The sequence below is a fragment of the Stenella coeruleoalba genome (assembly GCF_951394435.1).
Source record: "Stenella coeruleoalba genome assembly, chromosome: 12".
NCBI lineage: Eukaryota > Metazoa > Chordata > Mammalia > Artiodactyla > Delphinidae > Stenella > Stenella coeruleoalba.
The window spans coordinates 27,780,794-27,792,942 of NC_137158.1; the positions used below are offsets into that span (position 1 = coordinate 27,780,794).

Sequence of the window (12,149 nt, forward strand, 5' to 3'; positions counted from 1 at the left end):
CCTTTTGAACAACCTTGTCATGTTCTGCTTGCTGTAACAGTTTCACCTCCCCAAGGTAGAAACCGAGAAATGCACGTTCTCACTTTTCTTTGCAGTGCAACACATGATTCAGGATTCCAGCAATGCACTTTGCTCAAGTGAAGCTTTATTTGGCAGCAATCCTCTTGGGTAGTAAGTACACTTTATATAGGATTCATTTAATTGACATTGGATTTTCAAGAGTCGTAATGCTTACAATTTTGACTTCTGGTCCTAGAACTGATGTCAGTGCTGGCAGAGTTTTGGTTGCAGTCAAGTTGCGCTCTTGACAGCTGAGCATCCCAGAGGCAGCAATGGCACAAGCTGTTTTCCTTGGAGAGTTTTGGGCCACCATTCTTGGAGTATTTTGGGCCATGATTCTCAGAACTTGAGTATTGACCCATCTTTCTCACAATTCTGTGAGCTTCCCAGTATAATTTTGATCAGCTCTTTTTCATTTTAAAACCAAAAATTACTTCTGTTGCTTTCAGCTAAGCATTATGAATAATACAGTCCCTATATTAAATATCATACTTAGAGAAAAGCAAAATTGCTGTGACAGAAAGGTGGTGTTTTTGGAGAAACAGTACTGGATCTGCAGTAGCATATTAGGTCTCTCAATTACTAGTTTTATGAATAGAAAGACATTTAGCTTCTCAGAAGTTTTGTTTTCTTAATGTGTGAGTAGATATATTAAGATTCCATTTACCTAAAAAAATTGTTTTCCTGCCCTCATGAAGAGATGCAGTGAGATTGAGTAATGAACATAAAACCATTTAAGATCACAGAGCCCCACAAAATTGGTGTTTAATCCTAGCTTCTCCACTCTGGCTATGTGACCTTGTGATTATCACCTCAATTCTTTCTGTCTCAGTTTCCTTATCTGAAAATCACACACTTATAGTTACCTCAATGATGGGGTTGTTCTAAATATTAAATGAGTTAATATGTTTAATGGGCTTAGATAGTGCTTGACACCTAGAAAGCTTTGTAAGTGGTTATGTGTTAGCTATGATTATTGCTGTTGTCATTGTGTTTGTGAGGGTACCTGTAGCATTTTGTCAAAATACAGATGCTAGGGCCTCAACTAAATCAGGAATTCCAAGGGTGATGCTTAACTATTTGTATTGGAATAATTATATATAGTGATTGATTTTGGAGCACAACTGAAGTTGAGAACCACTGAACCATAAGTATTTGGAGTCATTTTTAATGCTAGCCAAGTGACAGAAGCTTTGTATTTTCACATCTTAGTAAAAAACACGAAAACATATTAAGTTGAATAGGCAAAAAATTACGGGAAAGATACAGAAACAGCATTATGTATTGGAAAGTTCCCTCAAGAAAGTCAGGAGGGGACTTTCTCAGACCACCTTCCTCTTTGGACTAATCTTTTTGTCCTTCAGTTGCCAGAACCAAAACCAAGAGGGTTGATTAGATGACCCAGAATGGTTTCATGTTGAAACCATTGGGCCACCTTCCTTGGAGTTATTGACTGAAATATCTGGGAGGAAGTATATGTGTCTGTGTCTATGTCTATGTCTGTGTGTGTGTGTGTGTGTGTGTGTGTGTGTGTGTGTGTGTATGTGGGATAGATAGGATTCAGGAATTAGAAGACCTTGCTAACTCTTTTTTTTTTTTTTTAATCGCGGTACTCGGGCCTCTCACTGTTGTGGCCTCTCCTGTTGCGGAACACAGGCTCCGGACGCGCAGGCTCAGTGGCCATGGCTCACGGGCCCAGCTGCTCTGCGGCATGTGGGATCTTCCCGGACCGGGGCACGAACCTGTGTCCCCTGCATCGGCAGGCGGACTCTCAACCACTGCGCCACCAGGGAAGCCCGCTAACTCATTTTTTAGTAGTTGGCCTTGAGCAAGCATCTTAACCCACTTAGTATAAAATTTAATAAAGTAGGGTTATGTGAGACTTATAGACAAGAATACAATCAAAATAAATAAATGGGCTTCCCTGGTGGCGCAGTGGTTGAGAGTCCGCCTGCCGACTCAGGGGACGCGGGTTCGTGCCCCGGTCCGGGAAGATCCCACATGCTGCGGAGCGGCTAGGCCTGTGAGCCATGGCTGCTGAGCCTGCGCGTCCGGAGCCTGTGCTCCGCAACGGGAGAGGCCACAACAGCGAGAGGCCTGCGTACTGCCAAATACATAAATAAATAAATAAATAACTTAGGAACTAAATAAACATTAGTATCCTTTGAATTCTACAATTTCATAATCATCTAATTAAACTGAACACCATACTGTATTTATTATCTAGCTGGACATTTAGTCCTGGATGCAAATTCAAAAAGAATGCATGACAATAATAGAAACTCAAAAATCTTATGATAGGAATTATTAGAAAGCACCTTAAAATATGTTTAAAATCTTGATATAATGAAAGCTTAAACAAAAATACATTGTAGTCGATGATGTGCACGTTTGCCCTTTATGTTCTATGTTGGGTGTTACTGAATGTTTTCACCCTTTCCCTGATATCTTAGTTTATTTTATGCCACTTTGGAAGTGACTGCTTTTTATAGAATTAGATGATGTTATGGCTAACCACAAGAAAACACTAAAAGGTCAAAGGCAGTAAAATATGTTTTTTCCAACAGAAGTAAAAATGGCTTTACCCTTCTGCAATGTTTCACTTTCATGCTTTTTATATTGGCTCGGTCAGGAAATACATCTCATTCACATTGATCATTATAGCACATGCCATTAGGATAGACATAGCAGAGTGTTCTAAAATAAATCAGCTAGACACCAATGAACATCAAGAAGTAATACTTTTTGAGTTCCCTACAGTCTGTAACCCATATGTTTATGTCAACTTGCAGGAAAATATATAGGCAATAAGTCAACGTTAATACAACAATATTTGAGAAAAGAACATGATAAGTATGGTTATTATAAGAATTTCAGATGTTGATTTCTAAATTACATTAGTTTTTCACTTAATAATGTTTATATACTCTCATTCCTCTGAGGATGAAATTCTCATGTTCTTTATTTATAAATGTTCTTACCTATGATATTTACTTTTAATGTTTTGCAGAATGTAATTCTGAACATTATTATCAAAAGATCTTTAATTGGGTTAGCCTGAGTCCTAACATTTTTTCAACTAGTTATTTTGACTTGAGTTTTTTATTATTTTAAAAATATTCTGTGCCCTACTGTTCATTTGTTTTTAATTTAGATTTCTCTTTTCAACATTTCTTTCTCATAATTTGTTACTCTTTATTTAGCTCAAATGTTTAAGAATTAGTTATTTAGGAATCAGGTGTTACTTGTTAAAATTATCTTTTTTGCTCTAGATATCTATTCTTTCTTGAGATTGCCTGCCTCTTATAACTGGTAACACAGATTTCTAAAACATCAAACATGTTGGCACTAGTCAGGGATCACTTGTCTCACTTTTTTTCCAACATGTTTTCATACAACATGAGAAATCATTATTTGACAACAAAAACATTTGTCCACTATAACTTCATAGAATGTATTTAAAAAATAGAAGTCACTAAAAACTGTAAATTCCCACAGAAATAAATTGCTCTTGTTTTCATGGCTCTTTTAGCTTATGATATTCAGGGGTATACAATTCTACATAAGATGTTCATGATATTCCCAATGAAACACATCTCTGTGTTCTGCTTTGCCAGACCCATTGAAAAGCAGGGGAAAAAAAGTTGATGTTCTTTTCAAGTTTGAGAAATGTGTCTAGAAGAAACTAAATTACAGAGAAAGCAAAGGTATTCAAAGTATTCTTATTTAGTTTCTCATTTTTTTTTTCCAAAAACATTTATTTTTCAATTGGAAAAACAGGAAATGATTATGGTAAAGCAGCAAAACTCAACAAGTAAGCCAAGATAAAAATTTCACCTGGCCTTTGAAGACATAAATAAATTTATATCTTCAAATAGTTACTACTTAGACTACAGAGAGAATCTGTAGTTTTAGAATGTCCTTCCCCCACCTCTATCCCCTGTCCCCTCTCTTGCTACTCCTTCAGAATTCAGCCTATGTGTTATGTCTTATGTGCAGTCTTCCCTCTCTTTCCATCGTGTACTCCCCCATTAGCTCTCTGTACTGGTATCATCTATAGCATTTGAAACACTCTATTTCTATATTTGCAACATTGGACTTTTTAAAAAAAATTCAACTAATCTCTAAGTTACATGAGGGTAAGATATATGTATCATTAATGTTAGCATCATTGTTTATAGCACCTTGGTAAGGTCCTGATAAGTGTTTTTCTTAAAATTAATTAGAAAATCAATATTACAAATCTTTAAGAAATGATATAAGATGGAAGAAGCACTACAATGTTTTTATCAATTACTTTCAAATGATGCCCTACACGTAGCTCCTACCAGTTCCTTAGAGGTTTCTTGGAGTGAAGCGTAAGCAGAAAGAGGAGAGGTCAGGTGCCTATTGTAAAATCCAGGCTCTCCCCTCCTTTGTCACTGTAACCAGGGGAACTTCACTCTTTCTTGACTATATATTAAGGTTCTGCATAACATGTTATATTAAGAAATGATTTTGCAACTAGAAAAGCAAGATCTGAATTTTAGATGGCCAAAAGACTATTCTGAAAAATGGAAACTTTATGCTGTAGAACTGCACTGTCCAATATGGTAAGTAATGGTCACATGTATCTACTTAAATTTAAACTTAATTACAATTAAATAAAAGTTAAATTCATTTTTTCAGTCACACTAGCCCTGTTTCAAATGCACAATAGCCACAATGTCTACTGTGTATCATTTTGAACACCATATTTCTATCATCACAGAAAGCTCTGTTGGACAGCTTTTTTTCCTAAAAGTAAGATTTTTGAGTCTAATATCACTTATTGTAAAATTCAAGAAGAATTCAAGAAATGAAACTGGAACATATTATTTAAAAAGTTCATGAGATATTTACTTGACTTGTATTAAGAGACCTACTCAGTACTCTGTAATGATCTACATGGGAAAAGAATCTAAAAAAGAGTGGATATGTGTATAACTGATTCACTTTGCTGTATACCTGAAACTAACACAACCCTTGTAAATCAACTATACTCTAATAAAAATTTTAAAAAAGAGAGACCTGCTTCATACTAATTCTCCAATAGGATAGAAGACTAGTGGACTGGTTGAAAGTGGGAAGCCAGGAGTGAGAGTCTTTAGGTTGGTCAAAAACCATGTAACTTCAATAAAGTTACCTAACAATTATAAATATCAGTGTACTTTCTGAAAAATGGGTAATAATAGTACTTAGTTCATAGGGATGTTCTGAGGATGAAATGAGACAAAGTATGTATGGATTTAGCAGAGTCCCTGACACATTTTTTTTTTTTTTTTTTTTTTGCGGTACGCGGGCCTCTCACTGTTGTGGCCTCTCCCGTTGCGGAGCGCAGGCTCCGGACGCGCAGGCTCAGTGGCCATGGCTCACGGGCGCAGCCGCTCCGCGGCATGTGGGATATTCCCGGACCGGGGCACAAACCCGTGTCCCCTGCATCGGCAGGCGGACTCTCAACCACTGCGCCACCAGGGAAGCCCCCTGACACATTTTAATAATCGAATTTATATCATTATCCAATTAATGTTACTCTAAGTTACTTCCATGTTGGTTAGGTTCTCCTAGCATTTATGGTAATGTCTAAGGGTATTCTGATAGATTCACTTGATGCTTTGCAGCACAACAAATTGGACTACTTGAAGACAACTAAGGCAGCACTACAGAAGATAATACAAAGTGTATTTAATAGTAAAATGCAGGGCTTCCCTGGTGGCGCAGTGGTTGAGAGTCTGCCTGCTGATGCAGGGGACACGGGTTCGTGCCCTGGTCCGGGAAGATCCCACATGCCGCGGAGCGGCTGGGCCCATGAGCCATGGCCGCTGAGCCTGCACGTCCGGAGCCTGGGCTCCATGACGGGAGAGGCCACAACATTGAGAGGTCCGCGTACTGCAAAAAAAAAAAAAAAAAAGCAAAGTGATGGCAGCTGGAATCTACCAAATTTTCAGACTCCAGATGGTCAGGACCTAGTACGTCCAACTACAGGTTCTTGCATTACCCAATCATGTTGTCAGAAAACAGAATCCCAGGAGTCATAAAGCCTTAGTAGGCATAATCCCATTTCTTATTATACCCATAATGTATACAGCAAAACAAAGCATATTAAACACAGATAAAACTTATTTGGTATTTCTGACATTAAAAGCAGAGTCTCAGAAGTTACTGGGTTCCTTTATTCTCTCATTTAGATGTACTTAAAAAGAATCTATCTGTATCAGTCCGATAAAGATTAATTGATAATGATTAAATGATAGTGACTGATAATGAGGGGTTAATATGTTAATGATATAGGTCATCTTTTAAGGGTCCTTTTTCTACCTCTAATCTCTGGATTCTTCATATAGCTCCTTTCCAAATAGATCACCACTTCCTGTTTCCACATCAAGATACTGGTGATAGGCATTGTGATATGAGAGTAGAAACTTAGGCTCCAAATGTCAGGCCCTGAATCCTAGCTCCACCAAAATGACTGAGGCTTTCTGTGCCAACAATAAGATCTTTGCCCCCACCCACCTTGACTTGCCACTCTTAATTAACTATTCCCACTGGTTTTTGCTATTACACAAAATCAAATGTTTTGTCTGTCACTGGATGAGCTATTTCCGTGGATCTGCAGAAGTTTTGGCAAGAAGTAATAACTCCTGGTTTTAGTATTTCCTGGAGTACCGTCCAAATTTCATCCTTGATTGAGTAATTCTCAACTTTTGGAACCATTAACTCTATTATTAGTAGTGGATTCCAATTATGAAAAACAAATAAATCCCATCCTTTCCTGTGTTCCCCTTAGTGATTCCCCTATTGTGTATTTATGAGGTTTTACAAGAGATTTACTCTCAGGTCATTTAATTTTTTTTACATATACCTTTGAAATAATCAGGAACAAAGAAATACGTGATACCTATAAGAATAATTCTAAACTAGCCTCATCTCCATTTTCCAAGGATCGCATACAAAGTAACAACTGTTGGCACAATATCTAGGATTTAAATTTTCCCATGGCCTTTTTGAAGACTTTCATGGTATCTTTGAATAAAATCCAGAGACATGCATTCTCAATTTAGTGAAGGGTTTTTAGCTGGTTAAGCAAACATGCTAAAAGAGTGCCAATTAAACAATTTAGTAGAATAGTTTTTTTTTGTTTTTTGTTTTTTTTTGCGGTACGCGGGCCTCTCACTGTTGTGGCGTCTCCCGTTGTGGAGCCCAGGTTCCGGACGCGCAGGCTCAGCGGCCATGGCTCACGGGCCCAGCCGCTCCGCGGCATGTGGGATCTTCCCGGACCGGGGCACGAACCCATGTCCCCTGCATCGGCAGGCGGACTCTCAACCACTGCACCACCAGGGAAGCCCCTAGTAGAATAGTTTTTAGGGTAATAGGAGGTGATACTTACAAGACTCTTCCCCAAACACCCAGCAGTATATATCACATAAATGGATTTGATATCAGTGAGCTGCAAAGTATATTCTGACACCTAATGTCACAGGTTTTTAACCTTCACTGGGTATTTTTTAATGAACACATAAATAGCTTTCTTATTAAATCTACAAGTACACAAAAAATGGATAAGAAGAGCTAATGCATGACAGAATCGGGGTTTAAAAACATGAATATCTAAGATGTACAATCCACAGCATAAAAGTTAAGACATGTATTTATGTTCATAAAATTAACTGTTCAAGTACAGTTGAAAAAAAAGGGCCCTGGTTATATAGCTGGTTATGTAAAAATATATATCAGGAATTTTAGTTATTGTGAAAATATTGTTTAAAGCATTAATGCATTAACTCATTAGTAGTAATAATCTAGTCGGAACAGGAAACATGCTATTGTATTCTGTATTGATGAAGTGCATTGAGCTTAGTTGTTGAGTTCTCATTTTGAGGGGAGCATTGAAAATATATGAGAGTACTCTAAGGAGGAACTCCAGAAAGAGTGAAGTGTACAAATACTATCATCGAAAGAAGATTTAACAAAATGAGAAAGTTTACTCCAGAAATAAGAAGCCCTACCATGGTCACAATACCTGTTTTATACACCTGAAGGATTGCCTTGGAGTTTTTGTTTGTTTGTTTCTGCCCGTTTCCCCATCTCATGGGGAAAATCTAGATCAAATGTGAGGGAGTTACACGGTAATATATATGCCTAACTATAACGATATGCTTTCTCACATTCATAACTGGCTAACAATGTGAATATCTCTCTATTCTCCATTCATGAAGATATTCATGGTAAGCAGCATGTTGGAGGAAAGAATCTTCACTGGATGAAATGTGTCACTAAATGCTAAATGAGGGTACAGAACAACCCAGAAAATAAAATTATAATACCTCGAGACCACATGCATCATGTCTGTAATTTGGCAACTGAGCTAAACCTTTGAACCATAATTAAATTACTACTGTAATAGATGGTTATGATATAGACTGCCAGAAAGTGTAAAATAGTGTGGGATAAGATAAGATCACTGACACTTGCTGAATGTTAGTCAAAGTACAGGTGCTAAGCACTTAATATAAACATTAGACCTGATGTGACAAATTTAAATAATCAAGGAAAAAACTCTCAAACCAGTTGTGCTATTTACCTAAAGAAGATACACACTGTAAGCCATCAGGGAGAGAAACAGTTAAAATGATCACTAAAAACTTTTATAGAATATATAGCAAGTAAAGAAAAATGGTAAATTCTAAAATCCAAAACGACGCCTCTGATGCTTCAAGTATTCAATGATTTAACATAAGGTTTCTTGATGCCTACCACATCAGTCTTATTCAGCTCTCCTGTGCCAGAAGTCACACATCCCTCAGTCATCTGTTCTCTCTGAAGTGATCAAGTGGTCTATGACAAGAGCCTTGAATTTATGTGTTTATCGCTACTAACTCTTTCCTACCAGCTTGCTACTAATCAGCAAGTGCCTCTAACTAGCTGTGCTTTTTTTGGCATATAACTTACTCTCCTGTGTTCAGTTTCCTATTTATAAATGTATAGGGTTAGGTTTAAGTATAGTATGTCTGCCTTCTGAAATTATTTGATTCTCTGCTAGCAAAGTCCAAACAGAACCTTCTTTCTCAGGGGAATTTTGATGACAGATGGCCTCTACCTTTTATCTACTTGGCAACACCAGAAAGGCTTAAACTAGTCTCTCTTCATCCTGTTATGTATGGGAATCATAGCTTTTCATAGGTACTCACCAGAAAGCCTTTAGTCAGGGATTCTTCTGTTTTGCTTTCCAAGAATTCAAGGAATCTGAAATCCACAGACAAAAATGGCCTTTTTAAACTCCGTTTTGCTTTTTAGCTTTTGCTGGTGCCAAGTAAGGAAAACTCAAAGGCTAGCGTGGCAGTCTGGGTCCTGCCCTGGTCTGATGACAGTTTTGCCTTATCAGAAAGTGCCCAGAATGAGTTTCCTGCATGATTGTTTTGCGTTTTCAATTCCCTGCCTGCTTCTTAGGACATGTGTAAAATATATTTTGCTTCTGCTATCTCCAGTTTTAACATGTTCCCGTTTCTCATTTTTAAGCTCATAGAATTTTAAAGTAGTGAATCCTTTTCCTTAATGAATATTTTAAAATAATTTGAATATTCAGAATATAGCAAAATAGTTGAAAGAAAAGATTTTCACATAAAAACAAGAACATGTTTTACAGACTTCACACTTGTTCCTTTTTTTACTTGCTTTAGTCTAAAATGACTTTTGGGTATAGACATAAACCTAGCTACCAGCTGTCTGGATTTCTTTCACTAAATTGTCTAAACTGAATTGTTGTTTGATGTCATGAGGCTAACTTCTGATAATATTTAGTATTCTGCAGCAGTAATTTTCTAAATATTTTCTGAAGAGATTAGAAATTATGGTAACATTGAAAAATTCTAATATGTACGGAGAAGTAATTTATATACCATATCAGTCCAAGCCCAGTTAAGAGACATAAATAACACAGTAATTTCAAAAAAGAAAGTTTCATATAAAGAATATTAAACTATGCCGGGTATGCAGAAAAAAGTAAACAGGCCTGAGACTATCATCCTTAGAAAGACCAGCTTGCAAGTTTGGCCTTTGATTGGCAGCTCGGAACTGGGGTTTTAGAAGGGTTTTCACCATTCATGATAAGAATGGCTCACTGTGCCTAAACTGATTATGCAAACAATGTGTTTTATTATGAACATCTGCTTTCCCTCTGGGAATCTGGAATTTTGGTGCTTAGTAGGCAGAGGGTGCCTATGTGATCAGTCTCTAATAACATCCTTGGCCACCGAGTTCCTAATGAGCTCCCTGGTAGAAAATACCTCACTTACGTTGTCACTATTTGATGCTGAAAGAATTAAATGAGTCTTTGTGACTCAAATTCATGAAAACTCTTGTAACCTTGTGCTTTTTCCCCTTGCTGATTTTCCTGTGAATCTTTTTCCTGTAATAAATCGTAACCATGAGTACAAATATATGCTGATTCCTGTGAATCCTTTAGTGAATCATGGAAACTGGGGAGGCTCTTGGGGACTCTTGACACTCTAGGATACTACAAAAATGTAAAGAGAACTCTGAAGGATGCTCTAAGACAGAGAGAGATAGAGAGAGAGAGAACCTCAGAAAGGACACATTTGGAAGGGAAGCTCCGTCCCCAAGGCTCAGTGAGGTTCTGATCTCATTGAAGATGTAGTTACAGGCCAATAGATGGCAGAGAACTTTTCTGGGTTGGCTGGGCTAGATCTGGTCCATAGTCACTGGACAAGCAAGAAATAATATTCCAGAGCTCAGGTAAGACAAGGTTGGTGGGCAGACAGACAGAGGAGGCAGGGACTACTGTAGGAAGCTTGGACCTCACTTTCTATAGTGGGAAGATGGAAGGAAACAACCCTCTGAGGCTCAATCCAGCTGACGCTTGTGCGTGGGAATGCAGGTGGAGTCCAGGTGAGGCAGGCCTGAGTCCTGGATGATGCAGTGCCTGCATCAGGAGGGCCATGGCTTCAAGGTAATTTAATGATTGTCTGCTGTGGGCTTGTAGTTGCGGGGAATGACCCTCATATCCCCGCCCCACCCCCACAGGCATGACTGGTGTTCTACACAGCAGGAGCAAGGAAAAGCAAAAGTAGCACTACGGCTGCGGAACAACTAAGCCCGTGCGCCACAACTACTGAGCCTGCGCTCTAGAGCCCGAGAGCCATGACTACTGAAGCCCACGTGCCTAGAGCCCGTGCTCCGCAACAAGAGAAGCCACTGCAATGAGAAGCCCGCGCACCACAATGAAGAGTGGCCCCTGCTCGCCACAACTAGAGAAAGCCCACATGCAGCAACAAAGACCCAACGCAGCCAAAAATAAATAAATAAATAAATAAATTTTTAAAAACCCATAACCATTATGAAAAAAAAAGTAGCACTATGGAATCCGGAGGATAATCCTATTTCTTCTTGCAATGCCTCTCCATTGCCCCCTATTGACAAAGTTTAACATCACGCTCACTGTAAAGGAGATATACTGAAAGAACCCAGTTCATTATCTCAAATCAGATACTGAAATATGAATTTGCATCTGAGAGGCAATAACTTGATAACTGGCTGGCACATACAGTGAAAGCACCTAAAAGCACACTAAACAAACTTCTCTTCTGAGCATTCTAAATTGCCAGTTGATGTAAATCTAGCCAAACCACACATTATTTCTATTCCTTGCAAATAAATACAAAATAGAATATACTTACATTTTCTCTTTGAACCAGGTTTAATACCTCAATACACACTATTCCTGAAGTCTTCATTATTTTCACAAACAGTATGCCCTTGACTTGTTTATGTATTTTTTAATGGGAAATTAAATTGTAGGATAATAAATATACAAGTGACTTAAATCCTAAAATTTTCTGGAAGTCACTAGTCTCTCCTTGCTTCACTGTTTATAGTAAAGTAGTACTCAGTGAACGAACAATAGTACAACTAATTTGGGGTAAAAAGAAAAAAAGTGCTATTTAATTTTTAATCTGTATTCTGCCTGTTTACTATTCACATTTTACTCAATTGGATCAATACAATTAGATTTCAGTATTTTTTTTCTCCATTTTGTTCTCCCAGGCTACACTCAA

General features: G+C 37.9%; 1 long non-coding RNA gene across 4 annotated transcripts in view; it reads right to left on the bottom strand.

Annotated features, from left to right (window-relative positions):
• LOC307195200 overlaps positions 1-12,149 on the bottom strand; it is a 445,069-nt gene that overhangs the window by 77,166 nt on the left and 355,754 nt on the right. The window contains exon 5 of one of the 4 annotated variants that reach the window (XR_013830752.1): positions 9,272-9,321. The exons of the other annotated variants lie outside the window; for them this stretch is intronic. This is a non-coding gene — a long non-coding RNA (uncharacterized lncRNA). Of the gene's footprint in view, positions 1-9,271; positions 9,322-12,149 lie in introns of those variants that run through there. 4 annotated transcript variants of the gene reach the window in all.